A 22,293-nucleotide genomic window follows, 5' to 3' on the forward strand; every position below is an offset into this window, starting at 1 on the left:
GGCGGCGCTAAAAAATGCTCTACAGTTTTGTAAAAGGGGGGATAAAATATAAATACATAGACAAATGTTAAATTGAAACACCAAGAAACTGGACCCTGCATACAATGCAACATCACAGAAACAGTGATGCATGTCCCCTAAAGCAAAAAAATAAATAAATAGAAAACTTTTTTCTACCATTGTCTTCTTTGGTTTCTGTTTTCCTCATCTTCTTGTCACTCTCTTCCTTTCAGAGAAGAAATGCCAAATGGACAAAGACCATGGCAAGAGAGTTAAGAGAAGAAAGCAGACACCACAGACTGGGACCAATACAATTAGAACAGTGCTGGATTAACCCTATAAGCAAAGTAAGCATGTGCTTAGGGCATCAATGGAAGGGGGGGTCCTTAGAAATTTTTTGTAGCCGAATTTATCATTTAAATTATTAAATAAATTAATTAAATTTATAGCCATTTTCAAAATTTAATGAAAAATAAATAAGTTCTGTTTATTTTTTTTTTCAATTCTTTATTTAATTTTATAATTTGACATAATAAACAGTCAATTCAAAGAATATTCTAATACCAGTCTCAGCAATTGTTAACAAAATAATCAAAAAGATACGTTTAAATGGGAAAAGGAAACAAAACAATAATCAATACAAAAGGAAAATTTTTCTTCACAATTCTAAATATACTGGATTGAAAAATTAGACCTCAATAAAGGGGGAGAAAGCTACATTCGCTGAATTTTCAATCAAACATTACTAAGAAAATACAGATGGTATTGAGTGGAGGCAAGGAACCTAATTAAACTAAGCAGGTTGTAACAACAATTCTCTCAAGAATATTAAATTTGCTCTTTCGCAGAAATAAATTTTATCAACTGCTGAAGTTCAAAATAAACATGTCTATTCCCCTGATAGACCATCACACATTTACAAGGGTATCTGAGTACGAACGTAGCACCCAGCTGTAAGACCCTCGGTCTCAAGATGAGAAACTGTTTTCTTCTCTTTTGGGTCGTCCTTGACACATCAGGATACATTCTCACAGTTTTTGTCATAAATAGTATATCCTTAAACTTGAAAAACAACTTAAGCATCCATTCTCTGTCAGAGTCTATAGCAAACTGTACTAGCAGCATCGCAGTTGTCGGTAACTCATTATCCGACCTCTCAAGAAAATTTGTCAGGTCCAAACTATCAGCAGATAAATTCTGCTGGCCTGGTTCCTGAGCAGGCAATCTAGTTGGCAAATAATATATTTTAGTGAGGGGTGGATAAGAGGTTTCAGGAACTTTCAAAATCTCTTTCAGGTATTTCTTAAACATATCTTGTGGAGAAATAAGTGATAGTTTTGGAAAGTTTATAATCTGAAGATTACATCTTTTGGTCATGTTTTCCAGCATTTCAACTTTAAAGTTAAGATTTCCATTGTCCCTAACCCACACCGAGGCCTGGGACTCCACAGTTTTTATTCTGGTCTCATGACCATCCACTTTTGCTTCCACACTAGATAGTCTATTTTTCAGTTCCAAATTTTCAGAAACAACAGTAGTATATCGTGTAATAAGTTGCTGCATTTGAAATCCTAAAGAGAGTTGTAAAGTAGATATTGCTTCCCATAATGTTTCCGTAGTGAATACTTTGGGTCTCTGCATAGGTGTTAATTCAGACCCCAGACCCTCTGTTACAGATAAGTTACCTAAAGCCTCAGCTGGAGATATATTCAGTTTCAGGAAATCCTGAGGAATTTGCCGTTCCAATTTCTCCGAGTGCACAGATGTCTGATTTGGTTTCCCTTCTCCGTTTACCGAGACATCTCCTGATCTTGGTTGTACTGGTGAAGGAACACCCTGGGAAGCTCTGACTTCCATATGCTGATCTAACGCCCCCGGGCGACTCGGAGGGCTCCGCTCCTCCAGAGACAACAATGTTGCTTCGAGGGAGAGAACTGACGCTTCAGCTGGCGAGTCTCTCCCCGCCGAAGAAAACTCCGGATGACTCGTTCCGGCCCCACGCTGGAGAAAAACATCCATCGGGCCCGCAGCTGTTGCCAAAGATTCCTCCAGGAAAACCCGGAGCTTAGACTTGCATTTAACCATTGGTAACGGTAAGAACTAACAGCTCCAATGCCTCCAAGAATGCTTAACGCCAAAGTTCTGTTTATAAAGGGTTCTCTCTTGTGTCATCATGTTTATCCTGCAAAATAAAGTACACTGTGCTCACAGATTAGAAGCTATACATATTTTGAACAAGTCTAGACGTGTTTGAAACAGTGCAAGTGACGGGTATTAGCTCATAAGTTCTTAGTTTAGTTGCCAACTGTCCCTGGTGTTAATTGCAGGTGCATTTATAACCTCTTGCTTTCAAAGCCTCAAACAGCCTCAAAGTTGCTTAATGACTATTCCAATAGCACACTCAGTTCTGGCTCTGTAATCTATTAAAATGTATGTACATTTTATATACAGTGGTACCTTGGTTTACGAGCATAATTCATTCCAGAAGCATGCTCGTAAGCCAAAGCACTCGTATATCAAAGCAAAGTTCCCCATAGGCCATAATGCAAACTCAGAAGATTCGTTCTACAACCAAAGTTTGCCATGGTGGCCCAGAGGTGGGTACCTGCCTGTGGGTGCTGCAGCCCTTTCAGCGTGGTGGCTTCCTTCCCTTGGGGTCCCCGTGCGGCTGCCCTCTCGCTTCAGCCGATGCCTCTGCCATCCACCAGCGCCTCCCGGCTTCCAATTCAAAGCCAGCCGCCATCCTGCAGAAGCATGCGCAGGACCTCTCAACTCCTGAGTCAAGCCGACTGCCACTCCAACAACACACGCACCCTGGGCCACCTTAGCTGAGAGCTCGTTTAGTGAGTCAACACTCATTTTGCGAGTTAAGGTTTGCGGGAGTGTTTTGCTCGTCTTGCAAAACACTCGCAAACCGAGGTTTGACTGTATTTTGACTATGCGCCAAACATGCCTTTGTGCAAAATGTGCTCATGTCCACTCATGTTGCACAGTCTACTATTTCAGTACTATTTAGTTTTGTTTATTCCAGCCTTTTTTGAAAGAACATAGTTAAATTTATTTCAGTTTATTTGTTAAACACAAGTTGTACAAGCGTTTTTATTTAGGAGTATTTCTGAAACACCAATGTGTTCTGAAACAAAATCTCTGTTTATTAATTAAAGCACATGATTCAGCATCAGCAGTAAGCTGGGAATTAAATTGTCCGTATTATTCTGCTTATGAAATGTGTAACTATGTTGAATGCCACTTCCTGGAAATGTCCAGCTATCTCCCAATGTAATCCGCTTAGAACCACAAGGTACAAGCGGAATAGAAATCCGTAATGTAATAATAATTCAAACAAAATATTCTTTTTATTTAACAGATCCCAAGAACCAAGATGAAACAGGTTCAGTTAAGTGGTGCACAAAAACAAAAACTATCAAACAAGAAACAAGAGAAGACTTTAGAATTAGAGCTCAAGACTGCAAAGCTAATTGATTTCTTCACACAAGTTCCACAACATGATATACAGATTCCGGGTCAAAAACCAATCTCCGACATCAGAATTGGACACAAATACGGCATCAGAAGTGGACACAAATATGGCAAATACCACTTTGATCACTTCAGAATCAAAATGTGATGATGTCACAAGCAGGTTCATCAAGCACATGTCTCATAACTGATCTCACTTTGCCTGTAAATTCTCTTGATACGGATATCTACTGCAAATGTTGATTCGAATGACTATGCGGGGTTGAAATCACGGTTGGAGAAACAAATTCAGGAAGAGTGTGATTACTGGGAACATGTCTTGAGGCGTGTCATAGCTATTATTTGTACGTTAGCTAAACGTGACTTGGATTTTAGAGGAACAGAAGAAAGGTTTAGCTCATTGAAAAATGGAAATTTTTTAGGGCTGCTTTAATGTATCCATTTTTAGCGGGCCACATTTCGAAGTATGGAAATTCTGGCAAAGGAAATCCTTCTTACCTGTCAAAAACCACCTGCGAAGAACTTATTCAAGTAATGGCACAAAAGGTTCATGCGTTTATTGTTGATGAAGTTAAATTTTCTGGTTATTTTAGTTTGTCCGTTGATTCAACACCAGATCTATCATATATCGATCACTTAAGTGTTGTACTTAGGTATTTAAAAGATGGACAGCCTATTGAACGCTTTTTAACTTTTCTGGAAATAGAAAGCCACACTGGCGAGAAAATGGCAAACCAAGAGTTGCAGTGCTTATGTGAAGCTTGTAGACTAAATTTTTCAAAATGTAGGGGTCAGTCTTATGACAATGCTGCTAACATGTCTGGGCGTTATAAGGTGATGCAGCAAAAAAAATGTTAGAAACAAACAAATTTGCTATACATGTGCCATGTGCAGCTCATTCACTAAAACTGGTTGGCCGAAGTGCTGTTGACTGCTGTCAAGAGGCTGTTAATTTCTTCTTTACAGTACAGTTACTCATTACCTTTTTTTCAGTCTCAACCAGCCGGTGGAAAATTCTTATGTTTAATATGTTTATTAATTTTCAAAAAGGAAACAATACACACAAGCGCATGAGACATGGTGTACAACAAAACAGTTGAATACAGACTTTCTCCCAAAATTCACCATAGAACCAAACGCCCACCCATTCCCTCCCCCCCGCCCCCCCCCAACCAGTTCCAATACAACAAAATACACTCCATTCCATGTAGTGCCACAAAGAAATTTAAACATTAAGCAGATGACTACGAGCCCTGTGGGTTAACGTAAGCCAGAATGGTTCCCAACAAAAACTAAAAGCTTTACCCCTCACAAAGTCAAAGTCCGAGAATTGTAAACGTTCCATGGAAGCGTGTTGTAACATCAAGACACGCCAGTGGGACAAAGTGGGGGAATCTGAAGAAATCCAACAGTGCAAAATCACCTTCTTCCCCAACACCGAGCGAGCCATTAAACCCCGAAAACCCTTTGGATGGGGAAGAGGAAGATGGTCCAAGGTAAACAACAATTCCGGGCGGAGGGCAAAGTTGTAAGTCCACATTGTCTGGATGTGTCGATGAAGCTGTAGCCAAAAGGAATGAACCCTCGGGCAGGACCAAAACTGATGTCCAAGGGTACGGTGGAAAATTCTTAAAGATTGTATTAAAAATGAAAGTGTCTTAAAATCCCTCTCTGATACAAGATGGGAGGCACATGCTATGGCAATAACAGCAATTTTGAAATCTTTCTTTGAAATTTTAGAAGCATTAGAATATATAGCCGAAGACCAGTCACAAAAGTGAGACGCTAGAAGAGAAGCAAATAATATTGCAGATAAGATGTAAGAGCTAGAATTTGTTTTTATGTTGAATGTTTGGAATGAGATTTTGCAGAATTTTCACAGAGTAAACAAAGTTCTACAAAATTAGGATGTGAACTTAAAAACATGTGCAGATCTGTATGTATCATTAGCTGACCAACTGTGTACTTTACAAGATGAATTTGAAAAATATGAAAAGGATGCAAAGGAAATGTTACCAGATGTTGATTACAAGGCAGCCACAGCTTGCAAATGTATCAGAAATAAGCTACCCAATGATGGAGATACACCAGAAGTATATCTGAAAGCCAGAGATAAATTTCGTATCAGCACCTGTTGCACAATTCTTGACAAACTTGCAACTCAGATGAAAAGAAGAGGAGAAATAGACAAAGAAATAGCAGAGACATTTTCTTTTCTAAGTGATGTGCCATATAATGTCACTTCATCATCTGCTAACATTGAAAGGTATTCTCAGTGCTGTAAAAAGCTGATTGATGCTTATCCAGAGGACTTCAACTGTAATTTCTCGGCTGAACTTCAGCAGTTTCATTTATATGTGCTCCATAAGTTCAGTGCAACAGAAAATGTAAAAACAAGAGTCAGTCGCGCTGAACTTTATAAAATAATTTTAGGAGACAATATTGAGGGCTCCTTTTACAAAGCCGTGCTAGGGCCTTAACACGTGGAATAGCGCGCGCTAGATTGCCGCACACGCTAGCCGCTACCGCCTCCTTTTGAGCAGGTCCAAGCTTCACTGGCTTCCAGTACACTCCAGAGTCCTCTTTAAATGTGCTTGCTTAGCTTTCAAGATCCTACATGGCATCCTTCCTCCCGTTATTCCACTCTCTTGGAACTCCTCAAACCCCCAACTCCGCCAGATCCTCCCAAAAACTGAAACTATCATTCCCCTCTACAAAAGGTATATCCTGCGCAGGAAAACTAGGAACCTTTAGAACCACAGAACTCCGGAACAACCTCACATCCCCGCTCAGAAATTCAAGCTCCCTCCAATTCTTCCGCAAACACCTGAAAACTTGGCTTTCAAAAATCTAACACCTCCCGCTCTCTGGTACCCTTGTCCCTCTCTATCTTCTTAGCTCCTTTCCTTTTAACCGTTCATTGGAGTTCTTTTCTATCCTAACTCTGTAGACTGTGCCGAGCTCTACGCTTGCGGAGATGGCGTGGTATATAAACCTAAGGTTTAGTTTAGTTTAGGTGGTAGATTTCCAGCTAGCGTGCGCTAATCCGGTGCATGCAATAAAACCGCTAGCGCGGCTTTGTAAAAGGACCCCTGAGTGCCTTTCCAAATGTAGACATTGCATTTCGTATATTTTTAACATTAATGGTCACAAACTGCTCAGCTGAGTGTTCATTTTCTTGGTTGAAATATATTAAAAATCCCCTCAGAACAACTATTCAACAAGGCAGGCTGGATGCCTTATCTCTGTTATGTATAGAAGCAGATGTGTTACGTAAGATTGATTATGAAGATCTGATCAAAAACTTTGCAAAAAAAAAAAGTAGGAGAAAATTATTAAGCCATAAATAAAATGGAAGCATACAGAAATAAATATTATTTTCCTTCTTACTGTAAGTTTTGTTTAATTTTGAATTTTCGTTAAAAAAATTTTATTTTGTGATTTATTATTGTTTTAATATTTTGAATTACAAGTGTAAATAAGGGGGCACCAAAATTTGTTTGTGTTTATGGCATCCAAGAGTCTTAATCCGGCCCTGAGTTAGAACAATAACATGACCAGATAGGTAGAAAAAAGAATTGTATTTCCTATTTATTGATTGAATTATGTTGGTTTTTGAAATATATATCTTGCCTAAGGTGACCATACATCCTGTTTTGAACGGGACCGTCCCATTTTTAGATCCCTTGTCCCGTTGTCCCCCCACACAGCTTCGGGACGCTGAAATGTCCCGTTTTCAGAGACAGCGTCTCGAAGCTGTGCGCAGGGACAATGGGACATGCGATCGCTTCCTCTCCCTCCTGCTCCAAAGCCAGCCTCCCTCCTTCCCTCCCTCCAGCGCCTGATTCAACCCCCCTCCCCACCGGTCTGCGGCTTGCCAGCCTCCCTCCTTCCCTCCCTCCAGTGCCGATTCAAACCCCCCCCCCCCGGTCTGCCACTGCTGCTTGCTGCCCAGAAGCCTTTCTCCCGACGTCAATTCTGACGTCGGAGAGGAAGTTCTGGGCCAGCCAGGCAGTGATTGGCGTCGGGAAGAAGGCTTCTGGGCGGCAAACAGTGGCGGCGACCGGGGATGGTGTTGGTTTGAATTGGCGCTGGAGGGAGCCTGGCAAGCAGCAGCAGTGGCGGTGGACCGGGGAGTTGAATCGCTGGAGCAAGGCTGGTTTTGGCATGGCAGGGAGGTAGGCAGGCAGGCTGGCTGGCTTTGGCGCAGCAGGGAGAGAGGTAGGCAGACAGGCTGGCTTCGGGGGAAGGACAAAGGCTGGAAAGCAGTGAGGGGGACATAGGAAGGATGAAGGAGAGAAAGAGGCAGAGAAAGGGGGGGGGGGGTTGTAAGTAGAATAAAGACTAGAGAGAGAAAGACCTGGACCAAAGGAGAAAGACAGGAGGCAGATGCAGGACTATGGGAGGTGCAGACAGAGGGGGAGAGACCCTGAGGAAGAGCAGAGAGAGGCAAGATCATAACAGAGGAGGGAGAGAGAGGGAGACCTGGAACAAAGGAGAACTGACACTGAATCTGGGGGCACTAAGGACATAGGAAGGAGGCACTGGGGACACTAAGGACATGGGAAGTGGCACTAAGGATATAGGAAGGAGACACTGGGGACACTAAGGACATGGGAAGGGGCACTAAGGACATAGGAAGGAGGCATTGAGGGCACTAAGGACATAGGAAGGAGGCACTGGGGGCACTAAGGACATGGGAAGGGGCACTAAGGACATAGGAAGGAGGCACTGGGGACACTAAGGACATGGGAAGGGGCACTAAGGACATAGGAAGGAGGCACTGGGGGCACTAAGGACATGGGAAGGGGCACTAAGAACATAGGAAGGAGGCACTGGGGGCACTAAGGACATAGGAAGGAAGGAGGGAGGGAATAGAAAAGGACAATTCTTGGGCCTGAGTGCAGAAAGAAAGAATGCACAGTCAGAAGGAAACACAATCAGAGACTTATGAAATCACCAGACAGCAAAGGTAGGAAAAATGATTTTATTTTCAATTTAGTGATCAAAATGTGTCAGTTTTGAGAATTTATATCTGCTGTCTATATTTTGCACTATATTTGTCTATTTTTCTATAGTTACTGAGGTGACTTTGCTTATTTTAAAGTATCTGCCTTGACATGTTTGAAAACCCCCAAATATAAATAATTAACATTTTCTCCGCATATAGTGTGCTTTGTGGGTTTTTTAAAAATTTTTTATGGTTACCATTATGAATTAATAAGATATTATGTGTACATGAAAAATGAATGGAATAAATTAGGGGAGGGGTGGGGATTAGGGGGCGGGAATGACAATTAAATAGATGTCCCGTTTTGCTGGGAAAAAAAATGGTCACGTTAATCTTGCCAGAACCGGTTTTAGATAAGGCTGGGGCCAGCCTTAAAAGTTTCCAGCATAGCAGTGGCAAATCTGCTGTTTTTGGATGAGCAGCTCTTGGTATCTATTTAACACTGAAAAACAAACCTAAATACTGCAAATAACTAGCAGTGCACGTTAGTGTTAATAGCCCAGAAGATTGAAAGGACTATGGCCTCAGAATCGGAGCCTACGCACTGCCATAACAGTCACAAACTGGGAATAGTCTGCGTAGTATAATCGCTCCTGCTCCAATCATCGGCCCACACACCTGCAATTTTTTTAGAGAATTTTCAAAAGCATTTAAATGAAACTACCACCCCTATGGGGTTGTATGGAAATAAGTGCAAGCCAGGATATAAAAAAGACCAAAAAAGCAACTTAGCTTTATAGCTGATTTGTCTTTACAGAGAAGAACAGTCACTAGTGTTCATATGCCGACGCGGCCAGCGTTTCGCGGAACTTTACTGATTTAAGTCGTCCGCTGCGTCAGGGCCACCAGGACATTCAAAGAATCAAGGCTTCAATTACTGCACTTGGTCACAAGATTTCAAAGTGCAGTAATTGAAGCCTTGATTCTTTGAATGTCCTGGTGGCCCTGACGCAGCGGACGACTTAAATCAGTAAAGTTCCGCGAAACGCTGGCCGCGTCGGCATATGAACACTAGTGACTGTTCTTCTCTGTAAAGACAAATCAGCTATAAAGCTAAGTTGCTTTTTTGGTCTTTTTTATATCCTGGCTTGCACTTATTTCCATACAACCCCATAGGGGTGGTAGTTTCATTTAAATGCTTTTGAAAATTCTCTAAAAAAATTGCAGGTGTGTGGGCCGATGATTGGAGCAGGAGCGATTATACTACGCAGACTATTCCCAGTTTGTGACTGTTATGGCAGTGCGTAGGCTCCGATTCTGAGGCCATAGTCCTTTCAATCTTCTGGGCTATTAACACTAACGTGCACTGCTAGTTATTTGCAGTATTTAGGTTTGTTTTTCATTATATATTTATATACTGCTGGGTGATTAGTTTTAGGTTATATCTATTTAACACTGCCATCTTTTACTCATAGTCGACCTGAAGAATGTGGTTCTACCTTTGGAAGCTTTTTAAAAAAAAAAAAGTATTTAAGTAAGTTGAATAAAGAAGGCATCACACTTTATTTTCCTTTGCTCTGATTTATTTTATTTCCTGTATACCGGTATTACCAATCCCCAAGACGCTTCAGATTTTACATACTTCTGATACTTAAAACCTGCGTTTCCAAGATGTTTATTAGGAATGAAGAAACAGACACATTAACAAACAGAACACTTAAATGCACATTGCAGAGAAAGACAGAAGCGCACTGTCTTGATTCCTCCACGATTCCGTAGCGGTAGCGGTAGCGTCTGCGCGATGCTCCAGAACTTGCTTCTTCTCTCGTCACCCCACCTCACCTCTGTGATTGGTTCGCAGCCTCTCTGCGCTTGTGATTGGTCAGTGCTCGCTGCCAGTCAATGGCTTCGGCTTTCCGGGATAGGTTTGTGCGGCGGAGATTGGCCCAGGGGGGCGGAAGTGCGGACCGTTGGTCCTGCGGTGCGGTGGAGTGTGAGCGGAGCTGTTGCTTCGTTCTTGTTCTGGTTTTTTTTAATTTCAGTTTCATCGCCTTCTGCCATCTTTGTGCAAATAACTAGGAGAGCAGCAGCTTTTTAGCACTGGACACAGGTACTGGAAGGGATGCAGTCTCTTCGCTGCCACATTTCCAGGACATGGGAATTGGGGGTGACTTGAGTTGTTTAATATAATTTCAGTCGATTCAAACAGGGGAGGGGGAAGCAAAGCAAACCTAACCTAAGCCTTTTTTTCAAGGAGACTTCGTTAACTGACCTTTTTTTGACTTTCTGGGAGCGCTTGATTTAGTGGCGGTTGTTCGTGAATAGCCTCCGAATTGCACTGAGTGTGCTTCTGTATGTATACATACACCATTGATTCCCAAACCTCTCCTGGGGGAACCCCTGTGAGGTTTTCAGGCTATCCACAACAAGTATCCTTACGAAGACAGATTTTGCAAAGCTTCGAGGAAGTGTATGCAAATCGATCTCGTGCAGTTTCATTGTGGATAACCTGAAAACCTACATAAAGCAAATAACACCACAAGCAAAACTATCTAAAAACATATGTAAAGCATAAAACGCCTAAATCTCCTGAACAAACTTAATTACAATTTTTTTGACATCTTTCCCAAAAGCTTAGCTGAATAAATTCAAATAATAATAATAATTTATTCTTGTATACCGCCATACCGGGAAAGTTCAAGGCGGGTCACAAAACGTAGAGCTAATACTTAAAATGCAGATAAAAATACATCAGGTTAAAAATAAGAAAAAACTTGATAAAAGTTAAAACAGGATGCATTAAGATACCGACCTATGAAATAGTTGTGTCTTTAACAATTTTCTGAAATCAAGATAGGAAGAAATCTCTTAACATAATTTTTCCAAGCCATACATTCAATTTAGCTGCCTGAAATGAGACAGTTCTCTCAAAGAACTTCTTGACAAGATTTTATAGGGGGATATGTAAACAGGTGCACTCTGTTAGAGTGATTCAAAGAAAAGTGAGGCACAAGATACCCAGGCGACATACCAAAAACTGATTTATAATAAATACAAGAGAATTTAAACAAAATTCTAGACTCTATTGGTAACCAATGAAGTTTGTGATAAAAAGGAGTGATGTGCTCCCATTTTTTTACACCAAAAATTAACTCTTCTTCACCTCCCATCTTAATCTGATCATGAAGCTAGACAGGTTTTCAGGATACCTACAACACATATGCATGAAATAGGTTTGCATGCACTGTTTCCAGCTGCCCTGAGAGTGAGAGGACGTATGATTGTGTGCTCCCCTTAGTACCCTTGAAAAAGCCTTTTGAGGCGAAACGGGTCCTGTCGGGCCTTTAAGTTGGGGCAAGCCAGAATACAATAAAGAAAAAGATTAAGATTCATTATTCTTGTCTGTTTGAATTTTTGAAAAAGAAAGAAGTTAAAGTTTTGGAAGATTTCCCTTTACGAGTGAGGATTTGTCTGGATGCGAGAGGTTACAAGCAGATCCCAAAAATGAAGGCAGATTGGTTGGGCCAGTTGTTCGTTGGCCATGAAAACTGATGGCCACCACTTCCTGTGTGTCATAATAATCCTTGAAGATAACTTAAGAGTAGCTGACTTGAGAACTCTCCCTTGTTTCTTACATCAGCAAAAAAGGACTATCTTCGCTATTCTTTTAACTTTATATACTTTTTTGCTCAATGCACATGGCTGTCACTGATTTATTTACCCGTCTCTTTTTGATTCACTAGCAAATGTTGCCAATTTAGTCCCAGCATTGGTTTTTAAAGCCATAGTGAGTTTGTTTAATTATATATAGTTAGCCCTTTCTGGATCTGTAATTTTCCTCCTTGTTTAGCCATTGTTAAAATTTCTTCTCAAAACCCAGTTTTGTTTTTAAATTAGTATCCTTTTGTATATATACTTATCCCAGGACAAGCAGGCAGGTATTCTCACATATGGGTAATGTCACCGACGGAGCCCAGTTGCGGACGCCTCACAAGCAGACTTGCTTGAAGAAACTCGAAGTTTCGAGTCGCCCGCACTGCGCATGTGCAAGTGCCTTCCCGCCCTACACAGGGCGCGTCTCCTCAGTTCTCAGTTTTCTGCGGAGCTGAGAAGTCCGTCTTTGACTCTCTGCGTTTAACTTCGTTCACTTTTTACCTTCTCTCAACCGTGGTTTGTGTTTATTTCTTCACGAACTGCTGTTTTATTTTATTTCTTTTATTTTGTTTTTTAAAAAAAAAAAAAAGTTTTTTGTCTTCCGTTCATTTTCCGGGACGGGCCGCTCGGCCGCAGCCCGAGGGCTTTGACTTTGCGGCGGCTATTTTTCCGTCTATGTCCCGGCCTGCTACAGACTTTAAGAGGTATAGCAAGTGTCAGCGCGCAATCTCTCTCACGGATGCCTTGCCAAACACTTCAGCCTCGTGCTTTCAAACGTCGTTGCATGCTGGTGGACAAGCTTTTCGAGATGGAGTCTCCTACTGATCCCTTGACTTCGAAAGCGTCTTCGGCCTCAACTTCCATCAAGGCTCCTTCTGCACCTACTGCTTCCACCTCGAGCCTTATCAGACCTTCGTCGTTTGCAGCAGCTCTTGCTTCGACGTCATCTGCTGTATCTTCCCCTGTTTCCTCAGGTCAGATAGCTCAGCAGTCAGTTCCACCGGTGGTGATTAAAGTGTCCAAGACTTCTAAGTCGAAACACACTCGCACTACCTCGAAGGAACCTCCAGCCAAAGCAGGTGGTCCGGTTTCAGACGCGGATCCATCCTTGCCGGCTTCTTTCCAGGCCATGTTAGAGAAGCAGTTTATTCAGTTCCTTACTAACATAGGACCTAAACTGCTTCCTCTTATCCAGCCTCGGCATTCAGCAGACTCCCGCGAGGTCAAGCCGCTTCCTTTGCCCCAGTCTGAGCTTCCACACTCTTTGCAGAGAGCAGAGTCTCTGCGAGTGTCTGGTCTGACATCCAAGCACGAAAAGCAAGGAGCAGATTCTTTGCGAGTGCCTCGACGAGAATCCTCTAAACAAGGAGCAGAGTCTTTGAAAGTGCATTGAGGTTCCTCCACCAAGCCTCTGGAACTTCGATCTACAGCCTCTAGCCCTATTCATACATCGGCTGCTCACGTCTCCGAGGCGAAATCTCCTCAATCCTCGAGATCTGGTTCCAGACACAATTCTCACTGACATTCGAGGCCTTCATCAAGGCATCCCTCCAGGCATCGTTCTTCTTCTCATGACAGACCATCTTCCTCGAAGCCTTGATCTACTTCAACCTCGACCAGACCACTGACTCCTCGTTTGAGGTCTCTGATGCCGGACCTCGAGGATGTTCCGGTCTCGATTGCCTTGTCCAAGTCTCCAGGTTCCTTTGATGCCTTTTTCCCTGCCGAAGCTTCTTCTTCGACACAGGCTGCCTTGACGTCCTTGAGTCCTTATCGAGGCAAAGCATTGGCAGATCAGCTATCTTTCTCGTCTTTCCTGTGACAGATGGCTGTAGTCTTGGATATTCAATTGGATACTGGCTCCAAGTATTCTAAGGAGTATCTAGAAGTCATGCATCTTCCTCAACCTCTGGCAGAGTGTCTTAAGCTTCCACTTCATAAGCTTTTGAATCAGACTTGTCGTCGATGCATGGAAACAACTTTTTCCATACCAGCTGTTCCAGGAAAATTGGATTCTAGGTATAAAACTGTGCATCGCAAAGGGTTTGACAACTCACAGTTATCTCATCAATCCCTGCTTGTTGAATCCTCCTTGAAGAGGTCCCATCTTCCAAGGTTTATGCCACAGTTCCTCCTGGAAGGGAGGGGAAACTATGGACAAATTCGGACGTCGCATCTACCAGAATGCTATGATGTCCTCTAAAGTCCTCAATTATAATTTTTATTTCATCACTTACTTTGAATTTCTTCTTTCTCTTCTACCAAAGTTTTTGGATTATTTGGATAACCAAATGCATTTTGAGTTTCAAGAAGTCATTGCTTCTTTCTCTCAATTACGTCTGCATCTCCTCCAATCATCTTATGATGCCTTCGAGTAATCTGCCCGAGCAGCTGCTTGCTCTGTAGCTATGCGTCGTCTTGCCTGGCTTCGTACCATTGACATGGACTCTAACCTTCAAGACCGCTTGGCTAACATTCCTTGTGAGGGTAACGACCTCTTTGATGAATCCATCGAGGCAGCCACCAAGAAATTATCTGACCATGAGAAATCATTTGCTTCTGTAGTCAGACCTAAGCCAAAGCCAGCTCCTGCCAAGCCTGTACGCCCTGCTCTTATCTATCAAAGGCATTTTGCTCCGAAGTCGACTCCTTATACTTGCCCTCCTCTGAAAAAACAGCAACCTCAGAAGCAACAGAAACCCCAACCTTCTGCTGCACCTAAGGCTTCTCAGCCTTTTTGACTGTTTACAGCAGAGCATAACTTCACCGTTCTGTCTCTGTCCCCTTGTCCCCCTGTAGGAGGTCGTCTCTATCATTTTTACAATCGATGGACGATAATTACATCCGACCTCTGGGTGCTTACCATCATCAGAGAAGGATACTCTCTTTGTTTCACTCAGGTTCTACCAGAGCTTCCTCCAAGAGAGTATCCTTCCAATCCATCCTAGACCACCCTTCTTCTTCAGGAAGCTCAAGCTCTGCTTTCTCTCCATGCCATCGAACCAGTTCCCTTGGAACAGTAGAACAGGGGTTTTTACTCCCGTTACTTCCTTGTTCCGAAGAAGACCGGCGATCTGCGGCCCATTCTGGATCTCAGGGCTCTCAACAAATTTTTAGTCAAAAGTTTCGAATGTTGTCCCTGGCATCTCTTTATCCCCTTCTCGAGCAGAACGACTGGTTATGCTCTCTGGATCTCAAGGAGGCCTACACTCATATCCCCATTCATCTGGCCTCCCGTCAATACCACAGATTTCGAGTGGGGAATCTGCATTATCAGTACAGAGTGCTGCCCTTTGGCCTGGCTTCATCTCCCAGAGTGTTCACCAAGTGCCTCGTAGTGGTAGCAGCAGCTCTAAGGAACCATGATCTTCAGGTATTCCCCTACCTCGACGACTGACTCATCAAAGATTCCACTTCTCAAGGGGTTATTGTAGCGACCCAACGGACTACCTGGTTCCTACAAAGTTTGGGATTCGAAATCAACTTTCCCAAATCTCAACTTCAGCCCTCACAGACTCTACAATTCATTGGAGCTGTTCTGGACATAGTCCAACTCAGAGCATTCCTTCCACAACAACGAATGGAAGCTCTTCTTCAACTCTGTCATACAGTGTCTTCCCACTCTTCCATCTCAGCGAGACACAGATGGTACTTCTGGGTCACATGGCCTCCACAGTACATGTGACTCCTTTTGCCAGATTTCACCTCAGAATTCCTCAGTGGACCCTGGCATCTCAATGGACGCAAGTTTACGACCCTCCTTCTTGACACATTTCAGTCACTCCTTCCTTGAAGAAGTCTCTCCATTGGTGGATGCTCTCTTCCAATCTTTCCAGAGGCTTGCTTTTTCAAACGCCCCCTCATCAGAAGGTCCTCATGACAGACTCTTCGACCTACGCTTGGGGCGCTCATCTCGATGGTCTCCGTACTCAAGGCCACTGGACCAGTACGGATTCTCAATGTCATATCAATCTGTTGGAACTCAGAGCGATTTTCAAGGCTCTCAATGCTTTTCAACATCTTCTTCGCAACCAGGTAGTCCTCATCCGGACGGACAACCGAGTCGCCATGTATTATGTCAACAAACAGGGAGGGATGGGATCTGCCTCCCTTTGTCAAGAAGCTCTGAAGGTTTGGGACTGGGCAATCCGCCATAACACCTTCCTCAAAGCTGTCTACATTCAAGGGGCGAAGAATTGTTTGGCAGACAACTTGCGTTGTCTTCTGCAACCTCAAGAATGGACTCTCCATTCCTTGCCTCTTCATCACATTTTTTCCCAATGGGGAACCCCTCAGATAGACCTCTTTGCAGCTCCCTACAACCACAAACTGCCTCAGTTCTGTTCCAGGATATACTCTCCTCACTGCCTCGAGACAGATGCTTTTCTTCTGGAATGGACAAATCTTTTTCTCTACGCATTTCCTCCATTCCCTCTCATTCTCAAGACTTTGCCCCAGTCTGAGCTTGAAGAAATTGAAGAACGATCATGCCACCATGATTCTAATTGCTCCTCGGTGGCCGAGACAACCCTGGTTCTCGCTTCTACTTCAACTCAGCAGCAGGGAGCCATACCTTCTACCAGTTTTTCCTTCTCTGCTTACACAGAGTCAAGGATCTCTGCTTCATTCCAACCTGCAGTCTCTACACCTGACAGCCTGGTACCTCTCAACATAACTCCTCTTCAGTTTTCTCAGTCTGTAAGAGACGTTTTAGAAGCTTCTAGAAAGCTTACAACTAGGCAATGCTATCACCAAAACTGGACTAGATTTTCTACATGGTGTTTTTCTCATCATAAGGAGCCTCAGCATTCCTCCTTATCTTCTGTTTTGGACTATCTTTTGCACTTATCCAATTCTGGCCTCAAGTCTACATCTATATGTGTCCATCTCGCTGCAATTGCGGCTTTTCATCAGCCTATTGAAGGGAAACCCCTCTCTGCTCATCCGGTGGTTTCCAGATTCATGAAAGGACTTTTCAATGTCAAACCTCCTCTCAAACCACCTCCTGTGGTTTGGAACCTCAATGTTGTCCTTACTCAACTCATGAAGCCTCCATTTGAACCAATTGATAAGGCTCATCTGAAGTATCTCACTTGGAAAGTGGTGTTTCTCATTGCTCTCACTTCTGCTCGACGAGTCAGTGAGCTGCAAGCTTTAATTACTGACCACCATTCACGGTGTTCCATCATGACAAAGTTGTTCTTCGTACTCATCCGAAATTCCTACCTAAAGTGGTCTCAGAATTTCATCTCAACCAATCCATCGTACTTCCAGTGTTTTTCCAAAGCCTCATTCTCACCCTGGAGAATCAGCTCTTCATACTCTGGACTGTAAACGTGCTTTGGCCTTCTACTTGGAACGCACCAAACCACACGCTCCTCAACTTTTTGTTTCCTTCAATCCAAATATGTTGGGCCATCCTATTTCTAAGCGTACCATCTCCAACTGGATGGCGGCTTGTATCTCTTTCTGCTATGCCCAGGCTGGATTACCCCTTCACCGTAAAGTCACAGCCCATAAAGTCAGGGCAATGGCAGCTTCAGTAGCTTTCCTCAGATATACACCTATTGAGGAAATTTGTAGAGCTGCTACTTGATCCTTGGTTCATACCTTCACATCTCACTATTGTCTGGATACTTTCTCCAGACGGGATGGACAGTTTGGCCAAACAGTATTATAAAATTTATTCTAAATTGCCAATACTCCCACCATCCCATTCTGGTTAGCTTGGAGGTCACCCATATGTGAGAATACCTGCCTGCTTGTCCTGGGATAAAGCACAGTTACTTACCGTAACAGGTGTTATCCAGGAACAGCAGGCAGCTATTCTCACAACCTACCCACCTCCCCTGGTTGGCTTCTCTGCTAGCTATCTGAACTGAGGAGACACGCCCTGTGCTGGGCGGGAAGGCACTCGCGCATGCGCGGTGTGGGCGACTCGAAACTTTGAGTTTCTTCAAGCAAGTCTGCTTGTGAGGCATCCACATCCGGGCTCCGTCGATAACGTCACTCATATGTGAGAATAGCTACCTGCTGTCCCTGGATAACCCCTGTTACGGTAAGTACCTCCAAGTACCTACAAATCCAAAATGTGGCCCTGCAAAGGGTTTGAGTTTGAGACCACTTCTCTAGATGTAGTCTACCTGGATTTTAGAAAAGCCTTTGACACGGTTCCTCATAGAAAGCTCATCAATAAACTTAGTAGGCTAAAGTTAGGACCCAAAGTGGTGACATGGATTAGAAAATGATTGACGGACAGATGACAGAGAGTGGTGGTGAATGGAATTTGCTTGGAGGAAAGAAAGGTGAGTAGTGGTGTGCTTCGGGGATTGGTATTGGGGATCCATTCTGTTCAATATATTTGTGAGTGTTATTTATGAAGTCTTAGAAGAAAAAGTGTGTATTTTTGCAGATGACACGAAGATTTGCAACAGAGTAGTAATGCCAGAGGGAATAGAAAACATGAGAAGTGATCTGCAAATGTTGGAAGAATGGTCTAATGTCTGACAGTTAAAATTTAATGCAAAGACGTGCAGAGTGATGCACTTGGTGAGCAAAAATCTAAAGGATTTGTATATACTTGGTGATGAGAAGCTGATATGCACGAACAGGGAAGGGGACCTTGGCGTGATAGTGTCTGAGGATCTCAAGGCTGCAAAATAGTGGCCATAGCCAGGAGAATGCTGGGTTACATAGAGAGAAGATTTGCCAGCAGAAAAAGAAAAGCGTTGATGTCCTTGTACAAGTCGTTGGTGACACCCCACTTGGAATATTGTGTTCAGTTCTGGAGGGTGTACCTTACTAAGGATGTAAGAAGACTTGAAGCGGTCCAGAGGAAGGCAACAAAAATGATATCAGGATTGTGCCAAGAGATATATGAGAAGAGACTTAAGAAAGGATAGAGGAGACATGATACAGACATTTCAGTACTTGAAGGGTATTAATCTACAAACATCTATTTCAGAGATGGAGAAGCAGTAAAACTAGAGAATATAATCTGAGGTTGCGGGTTGGAAGACTTAGTAGTAACGTCAGGATATACTTCTTCATGGAGAGGATGGTGGATGCCTGGAATGCCTCCCTATAGAGGTGGTGGAGGCAAAAACAATGATGGAGTTAAAAAATACATGGGATAAAAACATAAGAATAGCCTTACTGGGTCACCTTTGATTGCTTATATGAAGAAATAATAGACTGCTTCTGTGCTGAGTGAAGCTTTTTAATTAGCAATTATTTTTTTTTTTTAACAAAGGAGCTGGCTTTATCATGTCTGTTTTCACACCAAAAACTGTTTAGGACATTCATTCAAATTTCTGTCATACACAGTAGTATGTTCAGGGATCTCGTCAGCTGACATTTTTCTTATCCTCGAGTTCTCTGCACTTAAATGTTTTGAGCCTTTCTTTGTTTTCTTCTCTCTAGGTAAAGAGGCCAATTCTGCTGAAATCTCAAGGAGGTTGGAGAACACTGTGATGTCACCAAGCAGTTTGAAAGTTGCCCTGCTATTGGTTAGTAAATGTAACCGTGTGCAATTTTCTGTGTTCTCATTGTTCCTATTGTTCTCATGTTGCCTTGTTTCCTTACCTTCCATTATGCTTTTCCTCTTCTAATGCAGTTCATTTGTAACCCTCCATGAATCCTCTTGATGCTTTTGTAAAACTTTCCTGACTCTTGTCCCTTAATTCCTTTCATTTTGATTTCCTCGCCCTATCTGTCCTCTAGCCTTTTTCTATCTTTCTATCTTTATAGACAGAAAATAAGGGATAAGGTTATATGTTTGATATAACAGCTTTCTGTGAAAACGAAGAAAGCAAAAATTGCCCTAATTGCAGGAGGAACTGACACCACCACACCATTTATCCTGTGTTTGTAAACTTTTGGGAAGTCCAGCTACAGCCCACCAACATGCAAGCCAAATTATTCATATATATCTTATCTTTTATATCTCTTTCTAGTGCAATAGGTGTGTCATTCTGGACAGATGGGTAATATCTCCATGCTTGCGAGCCATGCAGAAGGAATCCACTTGAGCTTTTGAATCCCTCCTCCTCCACCAGAGGACTCTGCTGCCCCCTTCAATTTTTCCTTTTGCATGCAAGCTAGAAGTAGTCTTTCTGATCTGCTGTATGTGATTCTTTCATTTTTTCCAGTCTATTTTGGGCTTTTTTGCGGGTTTTGATAGCTTTCAGTTCTCAGAGCTCCCTTTGTCAAGGGTCCAGCTCTGCCTGCATGAAGGAGAAGTAGTCTGAAGTCTGCAACTGACAGGCTAATCCAGTGGTCTCAAACACGCGGCCCGTCAGGTACTATTTTGAGGCCCTTAGTATGTCTATCATAATCACAAAAGTAAAATAAAACAGTTTATCCCAGGACAAGCAGGCATGATATTCTCACATGTGGGTGATGTCATCTACGGAGCCCCAAAGCGGACAGCTTTTCAAGCAAACTTGATTGAAGTTTCAAGTTTGCTACACTGCACCACACATGTGCATGCCTTCTTGCCCACTAGAGGGCGCATCCCCACCTCGTGGTCCTCAGTTCAGTTTTTTCCGCGGAGCCAGAAGCCCTGTGGAAATCGTGCTCTTAGAATTTGCCTTCTGACACCGCGGCGGAGTGTATTCGCTCGGTCGCTGTGCTTGTTTTGTTGTTTTTCTTAGTTTTTCGGTTGTTTTTCGTCAAAAAAAAAAAATAAAAAATTTTGTTCCGTTCGGCTCCGGGGGCTCCCGGTAGCCGCGGCCGTGGGACCTCATTCGTTCCCGGCCTTTTTGGTTTCATGTCCCGTCCCTTGACGGGCTTTAAAAAGTGCTCCCGGTGTGATCGGTTGCTCTCGATTACCGATCCACACCGGTGGTGCTTGATTTGTCTTGGTCCTGAGCACCCTATGGACACCTGTGATAGGTGCTCGACTTTTCAGTCTAGAGCGCTCCGCCGCCGCCGTGCCCGAATGGCGGAGCTCTTCGCTGTGGACCCCGCGGCGGGGAAGGCCTCGACGTCGGCCTCGGCTTCGGCCCCGGCCTTGACTTCGGCCTCGGGTCCCTTGACCTCGCCGCGCGCTTCGACTTCGTCCAAGCCTGCTACCTCGACGAAGCCTGCCCAGGGTAAGTCCTCGCTTCCGTCCTCGACTCCAGGGTCTGCGAAGAAGCCATCCTCGGGCTCCTCGACGGCGGGTGGGTCGTCCTCGGCCCTGCCCCGAGTGCCGAAGTCGGGTACCCCGAGGGAATACTCGAGACCGAGGTCGCCCTCCAGGGAGCACCCTATGGCCCCGGACCTACCCGCCATGATGGGGGTTCCGGCCTTCCAGGACTTACTCCGAGTGCTGATTGCCTCGGAGCTGTCCGGGGCCCTCACGCACCTGCAGCAGGCTTCGGCCTCAACTGCCCCGGTGTCGACCTCGGCTGCCCCGGCGTCGGCGGCCTCGATCTCGGTGCCCTCGGCTTCGGCCCCCGGGGTGCTCCCGGCCTCGACCCCGACCTTGCCCTCGACCTCAGCCTCAGTCGACCAACCTGAGAAGAGCGTGCGGCCTCGGGACAAGGTGCGTCGGGTTAGGAGGATCTCTTCCACTTCGTCTTCGTCGAGGTCCTCCCGGGGCTCCTCGCCCTTGGGTTGGCCTCGGGCGAGGCGCCGGCCGAGGAAGCCCAAGCGTTCCGGGATTCTCCTCGGAGACGCAGTTGCTCCTCGCCGACCGGGGGTGAGACATTGCGTGTCTCGGAGCTCAGCCTCGACAATCCGAGGCTTTTCCGGTCCTCCGAGGGAAGGGGTTCGAGAGACTCCTCGCCGAGACGGAGGGGGCGTGCCTCGGTGCCTCGTACCCCGGGGACTTCCCCCAAGGGCTTCTCGGGGCATAGGCGGTCCCCGACCCCTCCAGGTCGCTGGGTGTGGCCTCCTGGGGATCGGGGTCTGGTAGGGAGCCTCGTTATTCCCGCGAGGCCTCCCCCTCTTTCTTGGCGGCGTGGATTTCGCAAACTCCTTCCCCGCCTTCCAAGCCCTCTTCCTTTTCAAAATTCATGCAGGATATGGGACGTGCTTTGGACCTGGACTTACTCGCAGGTTCTCAGTATTCGAAGGAGTTTTTGGAGGAGCAGGACTTGCCCTCTCCCCCGAGAGAAACTCCTCGTCTGCCTCTCAATAAGGTCCTACACCAGACCTTCCTGAGAAATTTGGACTCCCCTCTTACAGTCACAGCGGTGCCGTCTAAGATGGAGTCCAAGTAC

The 22,293-nt window shown here is 44.3% G+C and overlaps 1 protein-coding gene across 2 annotated transcripts in view; it reads left to right on the forward strand.

Moving 5' to 3' along the window:
- Positions 1-10,332: 10,332 nt before the first annotated feature.
- The window catches only part of PAN2 (poly(A) specific ribonuclease subunit PAN2), a 178,720-nt gene continuing 166,759 nt past the window's right edge, over positions 10,333-22,293 (forward strand). The window contains exons 1-2 of one of the 2 annotated variants that reach the window (XM_033939582.1): positions 10,333-10,541; positions 19,508-19,593. The gene's annotated coding sequence lies outside the window, so the exon portion shown is untranslated. The remainder of the gene's footprint in view (positions 10,542-19,507; positions 19,594-22,293) is intronic. The other variant, XM_033939581.1, reaches the window with a different exon arrangement.

The sequence above is a fragment of the Geotrypetes seraphini genome, chromosome 3, assembly GCF_902459505.1.
Source record: "Geotrypetes seraphini chromosome 3, aGeoSer1.1, whole genome shotgun sequence".
In the NCBI taxonomy this organism is placed as follows: Eukaryota; Metazoa; Chordata; class Amphibia; order Gymnophiona; family Dermophiidae; genus Geotrypetes; species Geotrypetes seraphini.